Source organism: Phocoena phocoena, chromosome 1 (genome assembly GCF_963924675.1).
Source record: "Phocoena phocoena chromosome 1, mPhoPho1.1, whole genome shotgun sequence".
NCBI classification, from domain to species: domain Eukaryota; kingdom Metazoa; phylum Chordata; class Mammalia; order Artiodactyla; family Phocoenidae; genus Phocoena; species Phocoena phocoena.
This window is the reverse complement of record NC_089219.1, coordinates 154582942-154608936: the sequence shown is the minus strand read 5'-3', so window position 1 is coordinate 154608936 and position 25995 is coordinate 154582942. Positions and strand designations below refer to the sequence as shown.

At 37.6% G+C, this 25995-nt stretch overlaps 1 pseudogene; it reads left to right on the top strand.

Moving 5' to 3' along the window:
• Nucleotides 1-17790: 17790 nt before the first annotated feature.
• LOC136135627 (calmodulin-1-like) lies at nucleotides 17791-18238 on the top strand (annotated as a pseudogene).
• The last annotated feature ends 7757 nt before the right edge of the window (nucleotides 18239-25995 follow it).

The window sequence follows — 25995 nt, the reverse complement described above, 5'->3', positions numbered from 1 at the left end:
TCTAATAATTTCCCAAATGGCAACTCCAGAAGTTTTTGGAAAATCCCAGTGTATTATAGGCACAATTATTTTTCAGAGTAAATTAAATCTAGAAACCTTGGCTTATTAAACCCAGACTTTTCAGATTTTGTAACCTGTTATTTTACTGATTTTTTGGAGCAGGGGAAATAGAAAGACTCTCATACCAAAATTCACCAAAATTTCTTGACCAGCTAAACTGGCATTGAAAGTAAAATCATGCATTTTTAGAAGTATTTTTTTAATCTTTAAAAAACAGTTTCAATGGAACTTCACTATTATTTAAAGAAGAAAAAATCAGTATGATTTTTAGCATTATTTTCAAATTTGGATTTATGAAACTGTTTAGCAATGCTGTGAAACAAATTCTTTTTACTGTATTTTTTTGAAAAATATCTTTTAAATAACGAATCGAAAATTTTTTGGCTGGAATTTGTTGCTATAATTCCATAAAAGGACATCAGTTGATCATGCTTTTCTTCTGAGGTTGGGGAAAATTTACCTCTTCTACTTTATACTCCTGTGATAGGAGCATTTAACATTTAAATGCTCTTTTAACTGATCTGGCATATTACAGGTTACAGGGTATGAGAGGAAAATTAAGTTTACATATATACCATATATAAAGCAGATTTTCATTAATAATACATATTTATTTCAAAAGTAATAGTAATGGTAATAGTAAGTAATAATAAGGAATGGATGATCAGACAAGAGTGTGATAGCCATGAAGCAATCTCAAAATGATTTTTTGGTAAATAATATGGTTTGACGTATGAGAAGTGGTATGTGTTGAAACATGAAATTCTTCAAGCATTCTTTGATGATGATAGCATTCCTTAGGAATTTTTAAAAAATATTTTATGTACACCAAAAATACCAGTTTCATATTTTTATCACTGTTAGAAAAAAAGGCTTTCCAGTAGTTTTCCTTTGGGTTGTAATTTTTCCAGGGGCAGAAACTATGACAGATTATCCATTTCCACAAAAGTGAAGCTAGTCCACCATTCTGTGTTCAATCAAAGGTACAGTTCATCTATAAAGTGTTGTCATCGTGTGTTTCATGTAGAGAAAGAAACTAGTATGTCATAAATGCACTGCAGTTATTTTCCATTTCTTGTTTCAGCAGCAATAAAAGGAGAGAGAGAGTTACACATTTATTTACTTGTCAGACTGGACAAAGTTCTTCAGAAAGAAAAATATTATGCTACCTTAACCACTTTAGCAATTTTTGCAATCCAAAAGGAAAAAAAAAAGATTGATTTCTGTTTAGCCTGTTTTTTTTTTTATTCTGTGGGTAACACTATTTTTTTTTTCCTAGACATTTCTCTCCCTCAAAATTAAGGGGTTATTTTAGAACCATTTTACAGTGTTTTTTGAAAAACTAAAGTTCTCTAGGAGACTGTCTGTTCTGTACTTGAATATGTAAGTACTAACCATGTCTGAAGGTATTGAGATAATAGATACATTCTGTTTACGTGCTTTGTAGTGAGTTATTGCTCTTAAGCCTGTAAGATGCAGCTACAAAGAAGATGTAAATGGAGAATTCACTCAATAAGCCAGAAAGAGTGTTACCAAACTAGACCTTTGGGTCCACTTGCCCACACAACAGTAAAGCCAAGCTCTTGTGAGGGAAAGTGCAGCCTTTATTGAAAGGCCAAGTAAGGACCTGAACTCTCCCATGGATTTCAGGGAAGGGTTTTTAAAGGCAAGATGAGGGAGATAGTTGCAGGGTGCCTGGTAAGCTCCTGCATAATTCTCTGATTGGTTGATGGTGAGTTAACAGGATGGTGTCAAGGGATTAACATCATCAGTCCTCAGGCCCCAGCTGGTCTGGGACCTACGTGCTTATAGTCATCATGCAGTTAGCTTCTTCTGTCTAGTGGGGGTTTTAGTATACGCAAAACAACTCAAGAGTATGTGTCAGATGCTGTTATCTATGTCCTTCAGGGAGGAACTAAAGATTCTGTGACTGTAAATTGTTACCATTACTCCTGGTCCAACTACTATTTTTTGTTACTACGTGTTCACATTCTTTCAATCATTAATTCTTGAGCCAGCCTTTTATGACTCAGTGGAGGCCTGGGGGAATAAATATTTTCTACAAACAAGAGACAGGCGGAGGACATGTGGCCGGGGTGGGGGTGGTGGGGACGTTTGTCCTGGGAAGGCCCCACAAGGTCCTGCTCAGTTATAAGAAGAGAGAGAATTCTCTTTTTAGGCATTTATTAAGTATAACACTGTGTTCACTTTTTAAAATCTAATAATTGGCATCATTTGGAGAATAATACACTAATTCTAGAGGCAGAACAAAGAAAAGGTGCATTGCCTCCCTTTTAAAATATTTACTTCTCTGATTAAGTAAAATCCAAAGAAAAACACCATGTAGATATGGGATACAATATCTTTCATAACCAGCAATGGTGATAAGACTTTCCAAAGAAGGATTCATCTAGTTCAGTGAAACTCCATGAGCCTATGGGGAAGAGCCCTTTTCTGCAACTTGCAGTTTTAGATATTTTCAGCATCCTATGGAGTGTGGGTTCCTGGTGTTATCATATGTCAGGCCTTATTAATCAGACCATTTTATACAGATTGCCATCTGCAAACACATCTGTAACTGGGTCAACGTTGTTCTGATTAAATTACCATGACTATTTTGCTTTCTTTATCTTTCCTTTTTAAACATGGGATGTGAAGCCTCAGATTCATACTAACGTAACATTTATCATCCATATGTGCCAATTTTCTTCTTTGAGGCAAAGCATGACAAATCATTTAAGTGTTCACATTAGTAGTGCTAATCCTCTATGTCAGGAGTAGTCAAACTATAATCTGTCAGTCAGATGAAGGCTGCAGTTTATTTTTCTATAACCTGTAGGCTAAGAATTGTTTTTACATTTTTACAAGATTGTTACCCCCCAAAAAAAGAATCTGTGATGGCGACCTTATGCCATGCAAAGCGTAAAATATTTACTATTTACTATCTGGCCATTTAAGAAAAAAAAATTGGCAGATCCCTGTTATATCTGATGGCATTTATATATGCAAACATACAAAATGTTCCTCTTTTGTTAAATCTCTCATTTTCAGCTCTGACATTTTTTCCTTAGGCTTGCAGCCTATTACCCTTCTCTAGAAGAGTGTGTTGTTGCTCATGTGTGTAATCAAATGAATTTAAATACAATTAACAGGGCTTCCCTGGTGGCGCAGTGGTTGAGAGTCTGCCTGCTGATGCAGGGGACACGGGTTCGTGCCCCAGTCCAGGAAGATCCCACATGCCGCGGAGTGGCTAGGCCCGTGAGCCATGGCCGCTGAGCCTGCGCGTCCGGAGCCTGTGCTCAGCGACGGGAGAGGCCACGGCAGTGAGAGGCCCGCGTACTGCAAAAAAAAAAAGTAATAATACAATTAACATATGTCCTTTGTTTTTCACCCCTCTAGTGATGTAGTCAATTTAGTAATACTTGATTTATTTCATTCATTTTACCCAGAAAATATTAATAAACTATATATGTGTACAGCAAATAAAGTACAACCCCTGACCTCACATGCTTATAGTTTGTAAAGACAGAAAATTAAATAGGCATCACAATCCCTTATCAAAATATTCAGTACTACTACGTAACATAGAGCAGGTCATAGTGGAGAGACAAAATCAAATGGTGAATACTATGGAAGGCATTTGGAGAACTTGAACTCTGCATTCTGAAGGCCTACTTGAAATTGTCCAAATGTAGGAGAAATATAGGGAGAGGAAGTTTATGTAAGGTTCCAGGGTTGTAGAGAAATGGTCCATTCTAGAGTGAAAATGATACAGTGCGTGATTGGAAAGCTGGACATTTATAACCATATTTCTAGCTTCATAGAGTCATAAACAGGGACACTGTGATTGTCCCAATATTTTCGAGAAAAAGTAAATAATTTTCTAGTAGTTGTAGCCTATTATTGACTTAAAAAATAAAGAAAAGAGAAAGATGGTAATAAAACATATATTTTCATGACAGCAAATCATTAGACCTTTTGAGAAACCCGTTTAACTAGAAAGCAGTTGTTCCATTAGAAAATAAAGCTCACTGGCTGTGTCATTTGGAACTTATAAGCAGTGTCAGTTTTCTTCTCTTAGGGAGTAAATGGTCAGCCATGCAGGTATTATCAGCAGTAACGAGGCACTTCAGACTAGGGGACGTAGAGACCGAAGAGTGGGGTTTCATTTTATTTTCTCCAGTACATACAATCTTATTAACTTGAAAATTAAAGCTAAATAGTTGGTTTCACATTGCCTACTCTTAGCTGTGCTGTAGCCACTTGCCAAATATGACTATTAAAATTCAATTAACTTAAATTGATTTGAAAACTCAGTTTCTTAGTCACACCAGCCACACTTCAGATGGTCAGCAGCTACATGTGGTTAGTGGCTACTATATTGGGCAATGGAGATTTGGACATTTCCATCATCATAGAGTGTTATCTTGGAAAGGACTGGCAGTTGCATTAATTACAGTAAAGTCATTTCTGTTAAGTTCTCTAAATAGATGGTATTTGTCATATACCCACTCAGACAAGTTTTTCTTTTGTTATTGTACTTAATGGGTTCAGTTTTTGAATTTCAGTTCTTTTTTCTTAGCTAGATATGAATTCCTTCAAAGTTTTCTTCTTCACATGGGCCACAACATACAAAGCATTTGCAACCATATTTACTTCTCAATACTTAGATTTTAAATGTTTTCGCTGAAGTTAACATAAAGAAAACATACGAAGTTAACATAAAGAAAAGCGCCTATAGCTCAGTAAATCATGTCAAAGTGAACCCATACATGGACCCTAACTAAAGTCAAGAAACAGAATATCCTTTGCTGTAATTGTATTTATTGAGTAATTAATGTTTTTGAAAGAGTAGATTTTTAGGTTCTTTCTGTTTTTTTTTATGTGATTAAATTTAAAGTTTCACTGAGTAAATTTTGGTTTATTCAAGAAATATTTAGACAGTTTTTTTAATTATCAGTTTTTCTCTTATTGTCTTCCTTCATGATGCTCATAGTGTTGGCCTCCTTTGTTAATTATATTAATTCTCACTTCCTTAGCCATAGTTTAGAGATGTATATGGAGCTGAGGGGAGTGTAGACAAAGGCCAAATAATAAAATATTGAAGTTATCATATTCTACAGTTTAATTCTTTGACTGTTGGTTTTTACTAGCATTCCATATTCTGAAAATCTGAACCACACATCTAAATGATAAAACCACATACTAAGTGAGAATGGCCAGATATATTATTAATTTTTTTAGAGTAACCTTTTCTTTGACTTATAACAGTCATGCAGAAATGTAATCCAACATCAGAGACGTTGCATGTCACTAAAAATATTCTTCCACAATTTAAAAAGCTGCAAGGTATTCCATCCCACAGATGTACCATGATTTAGCTTTCTAACTCCTGTTGCAGGTTTCTGGCTTTTTACCTAATCGTCTTACCCCTCTTTCCATAATTCTGCAAAAATGAATTTATCTGTGTTTAATATCTTTGTGCCAATTTCCAAGTTTTCCTTAGAAAAAAATTCCTAGAAGCGGAATTTCTGAGTCAAAAGACATGTGCATTTTTTGTTTGTTTATTTGTTTTTTGCGATACGCGGGCCTCTCACTGCTGTGGCATCTCCCGTTGTGGAGCACAGGCTCTGGACGCGCAGGCTCAGCAGCCATGGCTCACGGGCCCAGCCGCTCCGCGGCGTGTGGGATCTTCCCAGACCGGGGCACAAACCCGTGTCCCCTGCATCGGCAGGCGGACTCTCAACCACTGCGCCACCAGGGAAACCCCCTAATAAACCATATCTAAAATAAAATTTCACTGAATCAGTTTGAGAAGTAAGCCAGTCTTCATTGTAGGTGTTTAACAGCAATGGTAGTTTGATAATTTGAAGTGAAAATTAATTTCCACAGGTATTCATCACAGTTTTACTTATTATAGATGAAGCATTCTTAATTGAGTATTCGTAGACACTTAGGATGAGCTTTAAATTATTTGACTCCCTGAAACAGTATGCAAATCCTGAGGTTGTGTATATATTGGGATGGTCCATACCTTGATCATATAGATTAATCTACTTAATTTCTGAATTTGTTCTTCCTTCTCTATCCCTGCCACCACTTCCCTAATTCAAGGCTTCAGCATGTCTTACACAAATTGGTTTGTTGTACTTGGGCGGGGGGACATGGCTTGTCCCACTAAAGCCATCTTTTATATAACCATTGGAGAGCTCTAGCAGCTATGGAAAATACATGGTAAAGATGAATATAAGCATTAATTTGATTATCTTGTCAATTCCCTGTAGTGGTTCGCATCTGAACTATAACTGGTGAACAAGTTTTGCTGTCATCTGCTCCAGGTGGAAAAGTTCATCCTTTGTCTCTCTTTACTTTGAACTCACTCTTTTCCAGCTCTTTGGCATGTTCTTTCTTATCCCTGTCCCCCTAGATATCTCTATTAATACTATATAATTTGACTAAGGCATTCCCTTCTTTTCTTCAGGAATCCTTCACAGGCTGTTACTTTTCTTCATGCCTCTCTAACTCATACCTGGGACTATCCCTATCATTATAATTACCATAGCATGTGTGTGCAGCTTTAGTGTGTGTGTATGTCATGTTTCACTTGACAGTGATCTTCTTGAAAGTAGGGCCTATGTTATTAATTTTTATATTCCTGGAGTCAGACACAAGACCTGGGACACCAAAGGTGCTCAATAAATATATGGCAAATGAGTGAATGAATGACTGAATGAAAATGGATTTTCAGGTCTGCTCATTAATTTAAAATAATTCATTTCAACTAGAACTTGTTCTTATAATATACACATTAAAGACCTGATAATTTTAATTCTAATAATATGACTTCTGAAATTATAATACGTTTAACTTGGTGAACTTTTTATAGTAAGAACATGCAAGTCTCACAGCCATATGTATCTGGACCCCTTTACACCAGCATTTGAAGAGATCAGAAAGGTCATCATGTCACAACTGAGGAATGGGTGGGGGGTGTTAACTTCAGTGGGTAGGTGTGAAGCAGCTTGGTATTGTATCACCCCAATTTACCAGTACTGTACACCAGGGTCAAAGACATTGGACCACTTTGATCCTTACATTTCCCCTCTTTAAAGTGAAATAATGATGACCAGTTCACAGAGAACTCCTTTCATCGTTTTGGTATATTCCCTACCACACTTTCTCCAATGTAGTTTTTTGTTTGAATTAATGGGGAAGAAAAGGAAAGGAAAGTAAGAGAGAGAAAAAAAGGAGCGAATGAGTTAAAACTACAAAACTTATAAAAGTAGTAGAATCTAATATTTATTGTTATCTTTTACTGTTTGTGCTTTTTAAGTGTGGTCTTTGGTGACTACATAATATTCCTTAACGAGAATGTACCATATGTGTTTAACAGCATCCCCATTTTGGGACAGTAGGAAAGTTTCCATTTTTAGCCATGTACGTGTAATATGGCCTTGAGGGTGGAGCTTTGCCTGTATGTTTGGAATCACTGCCATACTGTGCTCTGAGGGATGGAAGGCTCTCCTGTAGATACTCCAAAACTCTGCACCTGTGTGCCTTGCCACAGCAGTGTGTCGGTCCCTCTTCACCAGCAACTCTCTGACCATCCATTGCAGTTGAGAGTAGCCATCTTTCAAGAGAATGGAAACTGTCTCATCCCCCTTCATACACTACTTGGACCTTCTTCTTGTGCTCATGAGGCACTTTTGAGAACTTGACTCTCTCTTGATCCCTTCAAGGGGATCCAGTATGTGTGGTGGCATTTCTGACATCTGAGAGGGAAACAGCTATATTTGAAAATATGAAGTTAGTAGATGAGCAAGATGCTCTTTGGGAAAGAAGAAGAACGAATGTTTTCTTTGAGAAGTTGAGCAGTCACTGTAACGTACAGTAGACGATTCATGTCTCTGTGTAAATTGAATTGTGATTATCTTTCCCATACACTCAAAGCCTTATTTATTTTGAGTACATTATATAGATGCTGCTATCCACAGGATGCAGAGAGGATCCTATGTAATGTGTCAGCCTCGACACTGCAATAGAAAGAACTCATTTGCTTACCATGTTATACGTATTGGTCTGCATTTCCACAGGCTGTGAATTACTCCCTTCCAAGGAATTTCTGCCTTGGAAGGATCATTAACTCTTTGAGGGTACCAGCAAACGAGGTAGCAGATTCACCTTTTGTGAACTAAAATTCTAAATCCAGAAAAGACGATGAAAATTCTGAAGTCCATCTCCCTATCTTTGTAAGAGGATCATCTCAGTAAGGAATGATTAAGGTTGTGATTTTTAAGGAGACATTCCTAGATTCAATTCCTTCCTCCATAAGGTTTAAAATTCCTCTATGCCTCAGATTTCTCATAGGTAAATAATATCTACCATATAGTTTATTATGAGGATTAAATGATAGATAGAACTTAGATACTAATAAGAACTCAATAGGGAATTCCCTGGCAGTCCAGTGGTTAGGACTCTGTGCTTCTACTGCAAGGGCCACAGGTTCAATCCCTGGTCTGGGAACTAAGATCCCGCATGCTGTGTGGTGTGGCCAAACAAAACAAAACAAAAAAACCCCACAAACTCAAAGCTAGCTATCATATTATTAGTCTTATTATTATTGTCATTAATTTGATGAGCTTCAGAAAAAATTGTGCACCTTTCTTCATGCCGTTGAGACCTGACTGTCCCTCTAAAACTTGATACTCTGAAATAATAACCAACCCCAGGTAAACCTAGTCAGTGGAGAAGAATTACGGCCATTTTCTTTCCTTTTTTTTTTTAACTTTAAAAAAAGAGCATTACAGATAACCCCAGTTATACAGATTTTTTCTTGTGTCATTCCGTTTAAGCTCTTAGGAGCACAAAGTTTTAGGTCTCTAGTCTCTTAAAGTAGTAAATTGTTTAAGCAAGAAAATAGCTGCATTGATAGGATCCTGATTAGCTTATTGGCATTTGGCTTTGTGGATGCAAATGCTGAGCGAAGATTTAGGATGCAAAGATTTAGGAAAGCGGTGTTTAAGACCAGCTCTGACTCTTAGCATTGTGACTGTGGACTACTCAGTGCCTCTACTTTTCAGATTCTTATCCAAATTATGGGACTTGGTAATCTCTGAGATACCTAGAAGAGCTAATATCCTGTGATTGATTCAGAAAGGAATCATGCTTTAAAGAATGGGGAATGAATTCTGCTCCCGGTTCCTCAGGTAAACTATTATTATGGTATAATAAATTGTTGGTAAAATTATTCTAATTTTCCTTGCCATTGGAGAGATATAGCCATTGAAGCATTTCAGGTGAGAATAGGTTGTCTGGACAGCACCACAAAACCACTGCTGGGCTGGATTAAGTTCCTGACATAACAAGCTGATATAAAAGGTTATCAGAAGTGAGTTAGCCACACAGAGAATTGGCAGGTGTAGCCACTATCAGAAAGCTTTGTTTGTCAACAGTGTTCCTAAAGGAATCACCTTCTCAGCAATGCCACTGACCCTGCAAAGTCATTCTCTCTGTAGCTTTGAGAAACTCACTTCTTGGTACAGCCAAACCCTTTTCTGTTCAATGTGTCTGCCACCTTTTGAGAAGAGCTTCCACCATATCGTGTCATGTTCAATTCTGTGACTTCATAGTATTTGGCACTTTCTGGGTCTTGAAACAAACTGTCAGCAAACTCATTTCTTCATCCAGGAGGAAAGGGCCAAGTTGTTGTTGCCCGGTTGTTGCTGGTGGACAGAGGCTCTGTTTCCAGGTTTTCAGGGTCCTGGTATACCTGTGTTTACCTTGGAAACTAAGACATGCTGGGGTTTTTTGTTTTTATTTTTGTTTTTTAATCAGGGGTATAGTTGCTTTACAATGTTGTGCTAGCTCCTGCGGCACAGTGAAGTGAACCCGCCATATGTATACACATATTCCCCTCCCTTTTGGATTTCCCTCCCATCCAGGTCACCACAGAGCACCAAGTAGAGTTCCCCTTGCTATACAGCACATCCTCACTAGTTTTCTATTTCATGCTGGCTTTATCTCAGAAATCACTCTTATCCCTGCACCTCTTGGTTCACCTGTGAGTGAAGACTAGAAACTTCTCTTTTCATCTGACCTCTTGTTTAAAGAAGAAGAGTATTTTGATGTTCTGTTGACACACTGATTACGGTGGAGTAGTGTCTGACTCAGCAATTAGGGTTTAGTCAGCACTTAGGGCAAAAAGCATGTATAGTAAAAAAATGCCTTTAGAAATCCGTTAAGTTTGACATAAAGTGCAGCGTAAGTAGATTTGTGTACAATTTTATGAAGTAAAATACGTATATGAAAAATGCATATCTTCAAACTAGAACCACACTGCACACACTGCAAGCTGATTACTCTGAGAGATGTTCCCAGGGACTGACACCCCTTGTAGGCACAGTTAATTTGTATCTCCCTGTTCACTACCCTCCTGGTTATATTTAGTGCATGGAAGGGCAGGCAGACTCACTCAGGCTACTTAAATTCTTGTTTCTCTCCTTCTCTCTTTATCTCCCTAGATGTGTACAATTAGAATATTATAAGCTAAATACCCAAATGATGTGGCTCCTCTATAGCTAGGGTTAGCTCTATATTCATAGAGGGGAAAGATGATTTAAAAGATGTTTCAGTAATAGGCTGCTGCAGAGAATCAGTTTAAATTACTTTTTTTGCGGTACTAGGGCCTCTCACTGTTGTGGCCTCTCCCGTTGTGGAGCACAGGCTCCGGATGCGCAGGTTCAGCGGCCATGGCTCACGGGCGCAGCCGCTCCGCGGCATGTGGGATCTTCCCGGACCAGGGCACGAACCTGTGTCCCCTGCATCAGCAGGCGGACTCTCAACCACTGCGCCACCAGGGAAGCCCTAAATTACTTTCTGATGCATCAAAGAACACTTATTGAGCACCTATGTTACGGACTCAGTGTTTTGTGTGCCCCCTCGAAATGCATATTTTGAAACCCTAACCCCCAGTGTGGTGGTTGGAGGGCCTTTGGGATGTAGTTAGGTTTAGGGTGATGCCCTCATGATGAGATTCGTGTCCTCATAAGAAGAAGAGACAGGAGAGTCAACTCCCTCCCCACAAGCACACATGGAGGAAAGGCTATGTACGCACAAGATGGAAGGAGGCCCTCTGTAGCCAGGAATCAGCTCTCACCAGCTCTCACCAGACACTGAATCTGCTGGCACTTTGATCTTGGACTTCCCAGCCTTCAGAACTGTGAGAAATAAATGTCTGTTGTTTAAGACACCTGGCCTGTGGCATTTTGTTATGGCAGGCTGAGCTGACTAAAACGACTTACTGTCCTCTTGATCTAGATTTTTTAAACCAGGGAAAGAATGCTGTTGCCTGCATGTGAATGTAAATGTGATACATAATAGAGATGACATTACAGATCACTGAAGAAAAAAATGGACTGGTAAATAACTAACCTGGAAGTACTATGTTATCCATATAGAAAAAAAAATCTATACCATTCAAATATAAAAAAAATCTGTTGCATTTAGGTTAAATACCTAATTATGTAAATAAAATATTAAAATTTAAAAAATAAAATGTAAGATGATTTCTTATAAACTTAAAATAAGAATGAGTTTCTTTAATGAAATGTAAAATTCAAACCTTGAATAAAAGAGTTGACATATTGATCCACATAAAAATATCCTGTTCAATAAAAATCACTATAAACAGCCAAGTCACAAACTGGGAGTAGATGTTTGCAACACATGTAAACAATGTAGGATCAATATTTCATAGTTATAAAGAATTTCTATAAATTAGCAGGACAGTAACTAATAGGGAAATGGACAAATGAGGATCGAAGCAGGCAATTTCTAGAAGGGACCATACTGGACTGATGGATAAAGAATTGATAAGATGTTCAACTTCACTAGAAATTGGTGAAATATATGAGAAACAACAAGATCTAGGAAATCGGTAAAATATTTTAAATTCTTACAATACCAAATGTTGGTAAGGGTGTTTAGAAAGGGACACTTTTAGACCCTATTGTCTTTTGCATAGCTTGATAAGCCTAATTTGCAGAACAATTGTGTAGTATCTAGTAAGTAAAATTGTACCCATTTTTAACCTAGCAGTTCTGTTACTAGCTGTGATTTTAGAAAAACTCCCTAGTATATGAGCAGGGAAACATATACAGACTTAATTATGGAATCATTTGCATTAAAAAATTAAATACAGTACATAATGTTTATTACAAGGTCTTTTACTTGTTTTTTCATATATTTATTTATTCAGTTTACATGGTCTATACATAAAATCCCTTTAAAACCTCTAAATTATCTCATGTCCATTAAATGGAAACAGTAATGCTAGACCTGTTTAAATTACAAGAAAAAATCACTCTATACCAACAAAGTGTTTTAAAAAACCAAGGTCAAAGGAAGTAGTCTTGGGGGAGAGGCATTCCTGAGCTGGTGGCTGGATCCCAGGAGCTGCTGGGCGAAAGAAAGAAAAAGATGCTTTCAGACAGGAGTGGTTTGATTAGAACCCAGTGACACAGCTAAAGGGAATTAATCATAATTACATGTCTCAACATAGTAAATCTCAAATGCAGTGTCAAGAGACAAAAAAAAAAGCATATGCCATGGCAAAAAGACAAAAAGACTAACAGCATTTATCGGGTGTTATTCTATGTTGAGCATATTGTAAATACAGTTTATATAAAGTTTAAAGTAACGGGGAAAATATTGCAAATATTGTTTAGGGAGAAATATTTTGTAAAAGAATAATATGGACAGTAATGATAATCACCAAAGTCATTAGAGGGAGTGCCTGGGAAAGGGCTGGTGGGGGAGGATGTGAGAGATTGAGCAGCAGTTCACAGAAAGCTTTAGCTATATCTCTATATCTGTGAAGACCTAGTCCATTAAAAACAAAAAGTTTTGAGGCAAATTTGGAAAACTGAATCTGTGGTGTGGTGAATATATGAATATACATTACTTTTTCCCCTAGGTAAGTTTTAGTCTATTTGAAATATTCTAAATGTTTAGAAATTTTAAAATTGGCATTGCAGTTATTTTTGCAGTGTGTTTAACTTAGCAGCTTTGTGAAATGTATGGCAACACAGGGTAAATTGCCCTATACTTAATATCTCCAGTGGTAACAAGGCATGATTTAGAAGTTTCACCCAGAATTCACCTCTGTAAACTCTGCAGTAACGAAGTAGTTAAGTTCAGGACTTCTATATTGATCAGGATTGCTTTGAATATAATTCAAAGATTAGTGCTAGAGGAATACACACCTGTGGGAAGGCAGAGTGAACTAAGAGGACTCAGATCATCTATGGATTCACTGCATATTTACATTTTTATATGTTTACAGTGGAAAAAAGTTAAGTTGCACAATGAAAGCATTAAGAAATATGCTTAAAACTTCCTGCTCAACAAAAAATGCTATAAACAAATTTAGTCAACTCACACACTGATTTTGAAATCATTAAATCTGAAGACATTGCCTCCATTTTCTTGAGTTTAGTTAGGACACTTCTGGCTGCTTAATATGAATTTTCAGATTTAAATTGGAATAAAGAGAATGAATGAAGAATATGTATAAAAAATTTATAGGTATCTTTAAAATTTTTTCTATTAGTTTTCTTTGGTTACATTTAGATATCATGCCAAAAAAAAAGCAAGTACTAAGAATGGAAAACAAATATTTTTCAGCTGAGAGGATTTATGACTTTATTATCAAATATGTAGTCAGTCATTTAAGCAACAGTTAGTTATTGAGTATCTGCTCTGTGCCAGGTACATTTCGAAGTGCTGAGGAAGGAGCAGAGAACAAAGTAAATGAGAAACCCCTGCCCTCATTTTATTTATGCTCGAAGGAGGAAGGGGTAGAACTTACTCTCTCATCATCTAGTGCCCATATACAAGGAAACCTACTAAATGGTAATTGAGAATCTTTGTGGTTTTGGGAAGGAAAGGGGTGGGGGTAGTGCACTGAATGGGATTTCTTGGATAACCGTAATTACAGAAGGAAAACACGCACTGGCTTCTCCTATTATATAAATGAGAACGTTTATAGTAATTTTCTGAGAATGGCATTCTCAAATGTTTTAAGTGCAGAAGAAGAATAAATGGTCGAGTCTGCTTTTCAGCTGTGCTATGACTGCCTGTTTTACTCTTTTTCCTTCCCAACTATACTGAGCTTATTACTTAATTGATGGGTTTTTCGTTTTCTTTTTTTTTCCCTGAAGAGTAAATTATTGTCTTTATTCAGTAAGGAGTTCAAGTGAAATGTAAAGTACTCTTTTATTCAACTAACTCTTTACTTTCTTGTTAAGACCTTCTGTGTGTGTCAGGCACGGTCCCAGGCTCTGTGTGTTCAGAAATGCACAGCTCCTCCTCCAGGGGGTCTGTGGTCTAACAGGCCAAATGCCAGTGCCAGTTGTCGTGCAGCATGGCAGGTGATCTTAAGGAGGGATAGACATAGTTCTGAGTGAGCAGTCCTGCCTGAGGTTCAGAAGCTGTGTAGCTGGAAGATTTTTTTCGTTGTTGGGGCTTCAAAAATGAGTGATGGTTTGCCAGATGTGAAGTGTGAGGTGGGCTTCCCAGCAACTTCACAACCCCGTGACTCCCATCAGTCACTCAGTGCATTCATTGCCTTAATGTGCCGTAGCTTCTGTATGTCATTCATTCGGTCATTCATTTATCCGTTGATTTATGCCATCAAATTTAGTATATGTATTATACTCCTTTTGTGGGCCATTTGCTAAGCAGTAGTGAAATGTGTAAGAAAGATGCTGCATTTACCTTCATTTTATATGTCAACACCAATGGCTAGAGTTATTGGCACGTAGGCATTCTAATCCAAAGATTTTTGAATTCAAAATATTGGGTTGGCCAGAAAGTTCCTTTGGGTTTTTTGTAACATCCACGGAAAAACCCGAAGGAACTTTTGGCCAACCCAGTGTGTGAGTTATTATAGTCAGATGGGTAACATGACTTGGTTTTGAATAGAAGTACTTAGTTATATTCTACAGTGGACAAGAGCATTTAGAGGTTATATAATGCATCTGATCATAGTATCGAACCTGATCAGAAAAACAAAGAAAACAGAATTCTTCTGGAGCTTGCTTTATATACTTGTTTCCACACAATCCAAATAATTCCCATTCACTACAATTCTGGGAGAACACAAGAGCACACAGCAATTTTAGGTAGGTTATCTTGTTGGTTCTGACAGCATCCCTATGGATCATGAATATAGACTCCATGACTTTTCCAGAAACATAGGAATAGTATGTGGTAGAACTCTAACTTGATTCTAGTGTTCACTTCACCATGCCCATGAGAAAACTCTGAAATTCCTAGATGCCTCTCATACTTTTTTTTCTTCTGATATATCTTTTTATAGTTTTAAAGTAACTTTTTTTTCCTTACTTAGCTTTCCTTGAACAAGAAGGCAAATATTTTCTTTTTTTTTTAAGTAAAATAAGTAAAACAGTGGGGTAATGTAGCTACCAATATAAAAATGTTTACATTTCTAAAATATGGTAGATTTAGGGAACTGTGAACATAGCCATTTGTGTGTGTGTGTGTGTGTGTGTGTGTGTGTGTAGAAATATAGCTTCAATAAGATTTCATCACAAATACAAAATTATATTTTTAAACATATTGATATTTCACTTCATCATATGATATAACCACGTGCTGAAAATGAAGATGAATTTGGAATTTCAAAGACACACGCAAAAGTATAATCCATCAATGGTCCTCATTCTTCTTGGTGAATCCTTCCCTTTTAGGATATTTCCTTTCACTGAAATGACTGGACATAAGGCATGTCAATGCAAAACATAAGTGAAGAATTTAGAGAAGCTAAATTTTACCAGGGGAATAGATGGGAAGTAGAGATTAAGGAAGCAGGGAGCCATTGAAAAATGTTGGGTGGAATTGAGAGGGGCTTAATGTAGCTTAAGGGAGATGGGCTTTCAAGAGAGCTCCGAAGTCGGACGAGTGGAAACAAGAAAGTGATAGAGAGCTATAAGGAAGGGTCAGCAACTGTTTAGTAACTGTGCGCCTCTGCAAGACCCCAGTGCCTGGTGTTGTGGACTCAGTGGAGTTCTCAAGATTCTTGAGGTCTGGAAAAACATGTTCTCGTCAGATGAGAAGAAAAGATCTAAAAAAGATAAAGCAAGTCTGAGAGATGGAGTAGAAATTGAAATTTAGGACTATTGTTGTCAGTGGCACAATATGAGCAACTTTTAAAAGGCTTGTTAGGGTAAAAATGCACTTTTTGGCTTTTTAAGAAAGCATACTATGAAGAAAGAAATAATTGATCATATACTCAGAGCTAAGCATAACTATTGGCTTGCTGTCCCTACCATACAACCAAAAATTGAGGGGAAGGGAGAGCAAAGATGCTGATCATGTGAGCTTCAGATTGCCACAGCAGCCAGCAAACAATGATTGGACCGTGGATCAGTATTTCAAGCAAACAGTCTTGACTGTTTTACCAGCATAATCCCAGGATCTTCACTTTAAGCCAATGTTCTTTGCCCTAAGAGAGCGTCACGCAAAGCATTTGTTTCTTTGTGACTGAAGAACAATTAATTTAGTTCAACTCACTTTGTTGAGCATGTACTATGTGAAAAAACCGTACCTAGTCCATAAATCGTAGTTCTCCATGACCATAACCACTGGAGGCTGCTGTTTCAACATACCAACAGAGGCAGTGAATCTCTAGAAGCAAAACAATCTAGGCCAAAACAAATTAGTAAAGGATGTCTGAGGGTAAGTGGTTTTTTTTAATTGATATAAAATTTATATCCAGTGAAATGCACAGTTGAGTACTCTCTTCTACATGATTTTTTTTCCACCTTGAATTCTCTGTAACCAGTTTGCCCTGGTCTTTCTCCTACACCTTTGGCTATTCCACCCCTCTCTCATCATAGTTACCTATCGCTTCACTAAATGTTGGTATTCCAGTGTCTGACTCCTTCTCTTCTCAGGTTACATATTCTCTTTATACTGTGTTGCTTTCAATAACCTCATCAGCATCATATCTACAAATCTAGACCCTATTTCCCATCTGCTCCATTCGTATATATCCAGCAAGCAATGGGACCTCTTTGCTTAGTGGTCCCATAAGAACTTTAAATTTGTCATGTGCAAAAATGAACTTATTGCCTCTCACTACAAACATGCTTTTAATTGTGTTTTCATTATTAGCACTAATGAAAACATACTATTCAAAACAATTCAAGCAATCGAGCACTTTTGTGTGATAAGGGATGTGTCAAACATTATAAATCAGGTAACCCTCTTTTGGGAGAACTGATAGTTTAGCCATTTATTCATGCCAAACCTGGCCATCATTCTGGAACTTTCCTCCTTCCTCATTGCACCCACCCAGAATCCTCCCAAAATTTCACCTCCCCCTCATCATCGTGGTCCTTGCTTCTTTCTCTGGAATCTCTCAAATCTGTTTCTTTCTTTAATCACTGTCCTTGTCAAAAATCTTTCTACTTTCTTTCCAGACTTCCACACAGGGAGTATTGTTACAACAGATTCAGACTCTGTTCCTGAGGCATAGAGGTAACAGAGGGATGAATTCTGATTGGAGATTTACTCATCAACCATGTATTGAGTTTCTGTTAGGCATAAAATAAGTCTAATAAAGTAGCAGAACAGAATTAGTCCGAGTGGAGCAAGCAAGCTGAGTGTTTGAGTAGTCGAGTCCCGGAGACCGGTAGCGCTTGCAGCATGGCTGACCAGCTGACTGAAGAGCAGATTGCAGAATTCAAAGAAGCTTTTTCACTATTGGACAAGGATGGTGATGGAACTATAACAACAAAGGAGTTGGGAACTGTAATGAGGTCTCTTGGGCAGAATCCCACAGAAGCAGTTACAGGACATGATTAATGAGGTAGATGCTGATGGTAACGGCACAACTGACTTCCCGGAATTTCTGACAATGATGGCAAGAAAAATGAAAGACACAGACAATGAAGAAGAAATTAGAGAAGCATTCCTTGTGTTTGATAAGGATGGTAATGGCTATATTAGTGCAGCAGAGCTCCGCCATGTGATGACAAACCTTGGAGAGAAGTTAACAGATGAAGAGGTTGATGAAATGATCAGGGAAGCAGATATTGATGGTGATGGTCAAGTAAACTATGAAGAGTTTGTACAAATGATGACAGCAAAGTGAAGACATTGTACAGAACGTGTTAAATTTCTTGTACAAAATTGTTTATTTGACTTTTCTCTGTAATTTATCTGTAAAAGTTTTCCCCCTATTGTCAAAAAAATATGCATGTATAGTAATTAGGACTTCATTCCTCCATGTTTTCTTCCTTTATCTTACTGTCATTGTCCTGAAACCTTATTTTAGAAAAATTGATCAAGTAACATGCTGCATGTGGCTTACTCTGGATATATCTAATAAGCCCTTCTGCACATCTAAACTTAGATGGAGTTGGTCAAATGAGGGAACATCTGGGTTATGCCTTTTTTTTTTAAGTAGTTTTCTTTAGGAACTGCCAGCATGTTGTTGTTGAAGTGTGGAGTTGTAACTCTGCATGGACTGCGGACAGTCAACAATATGTACTTAAAAGTTGCACTATTGCAAAACGGGTGTTTTATCCAGGTACTCATACACTATTTTTTTGTACTGCTGGTCCTGTACCGGAAACATTTTCCTTTATTGTTACTTGCTTTTTAAACTTTGTTTTAGCCACTTAAAGAAAATCTGCTTCTGGCACAATTTGCCTCAAATCCACTCCAAGTTGTATATTGCTTTATTATCTTCATAGTGCTATGTCCCTCTCTAAATCATCTAGTTTATTATTTGGTTTCCTACTTTATAGTCTTTCTCCACTCTTGTATGTAAGCTTGCTAAGGACAGGGGTGTGTTCTAACTTGTTCATTACTCCATCCTTATTGTGTAGATACAGTGGTAAACACACAGTAGGTGCTCAGGAAATATTTGTTGCATGTTAACAAGTAATCTTCCCTCCAGCCTTAAATGAGAGTTTTTGACTGGCACAGTGATTCATATTCACCTCTGCGGATTTGTATAATACCATTATGAAATGTTGCTGGGTGTGTTATCTGCCTCATAGGGACATCAGGATGTTATAAGGATTAAATGAGATAATGTATATGAAAGTTACTTTGTTAGAGAAACAAAAACTTATAATAGTATTTATGATCACTCTCCTGATTTCACAGATGAGCAGATGAGAAACCTGGAGCCCCAGTGGGTACATAATCACCCAAGGGCACAGATATCAGCTCTTATATCTTCTGCCAACCATCACAAAGATGCTTTTACATATTTTTTCCCCTTTATGCTGAATGTCCCTCACTGAAAGGTCATAAGGATGACAAAGATGTTTCTGAAAATTAGAAAGGGAGGAGTAAAGCCACTTTTTGTTGAGAAAGGGCGTGCAGATCAGTAAAAACAGCCACAGGGAATATAGGAATGAAAAATTCAGGGTAGAATTTTGCCTACTGGCCCAGATGGTAAGGGAATAAACTAGTTGCGATGTTTAATGTGAAGCTATAGAAAAGTTAATAGGTTTGTGAACAAATGTTCCAAACTCTCAGCTCAGGGTATGATTTCCCAATTCAAGAAACTTTTCTACCCTGAGGGTAACAAGTTTTACTCAGCTTTTGTGCAAAGAAACTGCCACTATTTCATATTTTCTTTTCTTTTTCTGTTTCCTTAATAAAAGTATTCAGTATTACTTGGTGGAGTTCTGCCCTATTGTTTGATATCATGACACTTTCTTCCAGGCAGTGCAGTGTCCTGTCATTGGGAGCCATTGGTGCTAACCAGAATGGTGTACAGTACCAGGGAGTATGCTAGTATATTGAGTTATATCTCATATTCTTATGTAATTCACAAACCAGCCCTTTAAAAGAAATCAATTTCGGACCTGTGTGATGTCATTTGTGGTATACTTAAGCCACACTTTATTTTTAATTTGATATATGCTCATTAAAAATCATTATCTTACTTGCTTTAGGGTCACACAACTAGTAAGTGAAGGAACCAGTCTTCCAAACTCCATTATTTGCACTTTTAAAAATTGTTTAGCATTTATATGAAGGCAAAAATTAACCTTCCAGGGGCTTCCCTGGTGGCGCAGTGGTTGAGAGTCCGCCTGCCGATGCAAGGGACACGGGTTCGTGCCCCGGTCCGGGAAGATCCCACATGCCGCGGAGCGGCTGGGCCCGTGCACCACGGCCGCTGAGCCTGCGCGTCCGGAGCCTGTGCTCCGCAATGGGAGAGGCCACAACAGTGAGGGGCCCGCGTACTGCAAAAAAAAAAAAAAAAGAAAAAAAAAATTAACCTTCCAGCTCTGTTATCAATTTCTGTATCCCAGTGTATATACCAATGTCCTCTGAAGTTGCGTAGCTCTGATTTGTCATGAGGTGGCGATGTAACAACACCTTGAATTGGATCTATGATGAATTCCCCCACCTTGGTGAATTTCTGAGGGAGCTGTCCAGAGCTGAGTTTGCTATGGAATGGCCACTGAGTGAGGAGGCATGAGAACAGACTTCTAGGGCTTGAATATTTGATTTTATGCATATCCAGTCTTAGCTTCTAGCTGAAGAATCCTAATGTGGAACCCTAGGAGAATTTGCTTTCTGGATTTCAAATACAAAAGTTCAAAGCAGTCAGGTTCTATTTAAAAAGCCCACATGCAAAAGTAAGTGAAGTACCTTGAAATTGCCAGTGAAGAGGTCATCCTGAAATCTACAGAGTAAAAAAAATGAGTTTTAGAGGAGGAAAATATGTTTTCAAATAAGGGAATGTATATTATAGCTTTTCAAATTCCATTCATTCAGAGAAAGTGAATAAACAGGGATAAAAGACCTTGAACAAGACTCTTTTTCATGTCTATTTAAATAAGAACTTTATTCAATTTGTGGTATTATTAGATAGGAATACAATATTAAATAGCTTAAAACTTATAGTCGTATTTCTTATATCCAAATATGTGAAAAGAATTTTATATAATTTATTATGGCTCATACTGAGGTGGCTCTGAAATTATGAATTGTGAACACTGTCTAATACTTTTCCCTAAAATATTAATAAATTTATACTTATATATTCTTAAAAATTCAAATATTATATTAAAATAATGTTCATATTATCATTTAAAGATCTAGAATGTAATTTCCCAGTCTTGATTTTAATTCGATTATATGAAAGCTGAAAATATAAGATTGTAACACTTTTTTTTTAGATTGTGGTTATTTTTTAAAAAGTCATTCACCTGTTGAATCATTCAGTAGATATATGGTGGCACATTCCAAGCTGTGGTCACGTGGTTCCAGCCTCCATTAGACTTATAGTCTAGTGCAGGAAAGGTTAAGTAAACTGAAGCTTAAAATGCACGATAATAAATGCTATGATGGGGTTGGTACAGCGTATTATAATCACACACTGCAGGATCCTCTTATTTGAATTTGGTGGGGGGGGCTGGTCAGAGAGAGTTCCCAGGGAAAGTGATATGGAAGGTGATACCTGAAGTATTAGTAGAATTCAGCCAAGCAAAGAGATGGAGAAGAATCTTTCAGTCACAGTGAGCATAATATGTGAAAGTATGGAGACAAAAAGAGGATGTGATGTTCTTCGAAGAGAAGTTAATTTTAACTAAAAGTTAGAATTCTTAAAAGATAAAACAGGGACTGGGGATAACAAATAAGACTGAGGCAGTAAGCTGAGGTTGTACCATGGAAGCATGAACATCCTTCTAAGAGCATTGGGATTCTGTAGTAAGGTTTTAAATAAGGAAGCTGCCTGGTCAGGTTCACATTTTAGAAAAGTCATTTCATTGTGAAGAAAAGATCACGGTTAGGTGAGAGCCTAAGTCTAGAGGCTGAGAGACTCTTCTGGAATCTGCTATAGTGGTTCCAGATGATACATGATGCTGGCCTCACTAGAATAGCACTAAGTGTTGATGGAGAGAAGTAGCTGGAATCATCATTTTTTAGAAGATTAAATTGAGAGAGCTTCACAGCTGTTTGGAAGTAGAGGAGGGTGAGAATATGAGGTCAGGGAAGCTAATTAGATTTCTGGAATCTGCAGCAGTGGTGGCTGGTTCCACTTCCAAAGATAGAAAACACAGAAATTTGCAAGTGAAGGTAGTGAGATCATTTGGGGGCATAGAAAGTTTTATGTTTCTGTAGGACTCTAAATGAAATGGCTAGCAGAAATTTGGGCCTGTGGATTTTGAAGCTCAGGAATGAGATGTGACCTAGAGATATAAAGTTTAGAACTTTTATCAGGTGGATGGTAATTGAGCATTTAGGAATGGATGATATTACCCAAGGAAGATGTTGAAGAGATTCTCAAACTTTGGGGTCAGATGAATTACCCAGGAGGTGTGATAAAACTCAGAATCCTGGGCAACGACTCCAGAGTCTTACTGAGTAGGTATAGGATGTAGCTCACAAATCTACACACTTGACAAATAGAGTCCCTTACCATGATTTTGATGCAGATGATCCTCTGACCCCACTTTCAAGTAAAAGGAAAAGTGGATCTTGCATAGGAGCCTAAGTAGTATCAGCACATAAAAGATGGACAGAGGAGGAGGAACCCGGAAAGAAGGCTGGTGAAGAAGTAACCATAGGTGTGGAAGGAAAATTAAAAGTATAAAATATCACTAATTACATGGAAAGAGAATCAGTATAAGAGAAGGAATCATCGACAGGGCCAGAAGTGTTGAGACAGGAAGTAAAGATAAAGGCTGGAATACACCTACTACATGTAACAAAAAGGAGGTCATAACAAAGTTGGCAAGAATAGTTTCAGTAGAATAATGTGGGCTGAAGCCAGATTGCAGTGGGTTGAGGGTTGAATATGATATGAGGATGAAAAGACATGAAGCAGAGACAAAATCTTTTAAAAGAAGCTAGGAGGGATGGAGGAGGTTGCTACAGCAGGATATGGGTAGGGGTGAATGTTTTAGGAAGGAAACAGCGTGAGTCAGAGTCTTATCTCACCCTTGGCCTGCTCTTATCTCCAATTTTTTTGGAGCTTTTCGTCTTATCAACTTATGAATGGATATATTATACAATGCAGCAATAAAAAGAATGGGTTGTGTGTTAAGTTTATGTCGAAATTTCTAAGAAACTACCAAATACTTTTCCAAAGAGCTGTTCTGTTTTACATTTGGATATTGGGGAGCAAATTAAGGTGCTGCTTTGTGTTTTGTGCATTATGGTTATGCCAAAAAATACTGAAATATGCCTGAATATTAGCCTGACCCCTAGTGGTGGTCCACATCCATGGGGCTAAACGTGGAACTGAGTTTTTTCTATGCTTTCCATCACATGAGCTGCCACTCCACCTCCATCGTTTCTTGCAAACACATAACAGTAGAGAGATGGTGTAAATATGCCCAAACAAATTTAGATGGTGTACTGTGGGGTCCAGTGGGGCAGAAGGATGGAAGTCCTTACATCCTGCTACCTGCTTGAGATCAATATCTGCTATCATAGCTTAAGCATCACCACCATCCGGGGGACTTTGAGAACAATATTGAACTTCATTTAAGCTCAATTTCCTCATATTTACAACGACGATTATAGTAATACCTACCTTAGAGTGATGTTAGGATGATTAAATGAGATTGTGTACGTAAAGCGCCTAACACAGTTCAGCCCAGAGTTGACATTCACGAAAGAGCAGGTGTTCATATTTCATAACGATAAAAACAATCAATAATGTAGTCAAATCCTACAATGAAATTTTATTCATGATATTTTTTTTTCTGGTTCTTATTCCATGTTAATGTTCTCTATTTGTTCTCTATAATGTTCTCTATTTCAATTGGAACCTCTTTAAATTTAGGACTAGGTTTTATTTGATAAAGATAAAAGCCACAACCATACCAACAATAACATCCTCTATCATTTTAGAGTAACTATATATCAAGGCATTGCTAAAATATTTCTTACGTAAAATTTAATGCTGAAACAGTTTTATGAGGTAGGCAAAGATCTCAGATGGTCTATGTTAAAGATTTTCATCTGTATCTTTTTCACCCAGACCCCACATCTTGACTCCTTGATGTGCTGGCCCTGCCAGTGGCAATGATAATATCAGTTACAGCTGGTTGATACAAGAAATACAAAGATTATGTACAAAGTATTGATATTGATACTGATATTGATAAAGCTAGCTTTCTTCTCTTTGAGCTTTTCCCTTCTAGAGAGCTAGCTCTCACCGAGAAAAAAAGCTACCTCTTATTTAACCCTTGAGAAACAAAAACAGAATGAACAAAAATCTATTTGCTTCTTTTATTACCCCAACGATACTAGGGCTGACTGTTGTTGCTTTTAATTATTATGTTTCCAGGTATTTTTCCCCCGCACTCAACCGACTGATTAATAACCACATAATTTCTCTTTAACAATGACTTCTTCAGCTTATGTCAGAACAAATAATGAACATCCAGAACTATAAAGGACAAACCAGAACATTAATCCTTATGTCCCTTATTCATTGGCCAACAAACTTACAGGCCTCTTACTGAACTCATTTGCACCCCTACGCAACTTTCAATAACCTTAGGCACAGTGGTCCCTTTATGAGCAGGCACTGTGATCACTGGCTTCTGCCATAAAGCAAAAGCATCTGTAGGCCGCTTTCTATCACCCGGGGCACCAATCCCTCTTATCCCTATGCTAGTAATTATTGAAACTATTAGCTTATTTATCCAACCAATAGCCCTAGCCCTATGACTAGCAGACAGTATCACAGCCGGTCACCTGTTAATTCACCTAATCAGAGGAGCATCCCTTTCCCTATTAAGCATGAATCCTCCCACAGCCCTCATTATATTTATTAGTCTCGTTCTTCTCACTTTTCTCGAATATGCAGTAGCCCTTATTCAAGCTTAGGTGCTCACCCTGTGAGTGAGCCTCTACCTACACAATGACACGTAATGACTCACCAAACCCATGCGTATCATATAGTAAATCCTTGTCCCTGACCTCTTACAGGAGCCCTCTTAGCCCTTCTCTTAACATCCCATCTAGTCATATGATTCCATTTTAACTCAACTTTTTTATTATCCTCGGGCTGATTAACTAGTATGTTAACAATATGTCAGTGATGATGAGACATCACCAGGGAAAGCACTTTTCAAGGCCATCACACACCAGTTTCATTCAAAAAGGATGTTGATATGGCATAATTCTGTTTATTATTTCAGAGGTTCTCTTTTTTATAGGCTTCTTCTGAGGTTTTCATCACTCAAGTCTTGCCCTTACACTTGAACTAGGTGGTTGCTAACCACGAACAGGCATTCACCCCCTAAATCCATTAGAAGTACCACTTTTCAACACCTGTCTTACTGGCCTCTGGAGTACCTATTACCCAAGCTCATGACAGCTTGATAGAAGGAAATTGTAAACATATTCCTCAAGCTCTTTTTATTACAATCTCCCTAGTTTACTTTACACTACTGCAAGCCTCAGAATATTATGAAACAGCTTTTACAATCTCAGATGGAGTACACAGGTCAACAGTCTTCGTAACCAAAGGTTTCCATGGCCTACACGTGATCATTGGCTCTACTTTTCCTCATTGTCTGCTCCCTGTGCCAACTACAGTTTCAAATCATTTCAGATTTGAAGCCACTCCCTGACACACTTTGTAGACATAGTATGGCTGTTTCTGTACATCCCCATTTATTGATGAGGGTCTATTCTGATTTTTCTTTTATTGGGGTATAGTTGTTTTACAATGTTGTGTTAGTTTCTACTGTACAGTGAAATGGAGTTGAGGGTGTGTTCTTTTAGTATCAATTAGTTGTCTTCCAGTCAATTAGGACAATCTGAAAAGAATAATAAACCTTATAGCATTAACCACAAACATAGTACTAGCTTCACTACTTGTACTTAGCAAATTCTGACTTCCCCTGCTAAAGACAG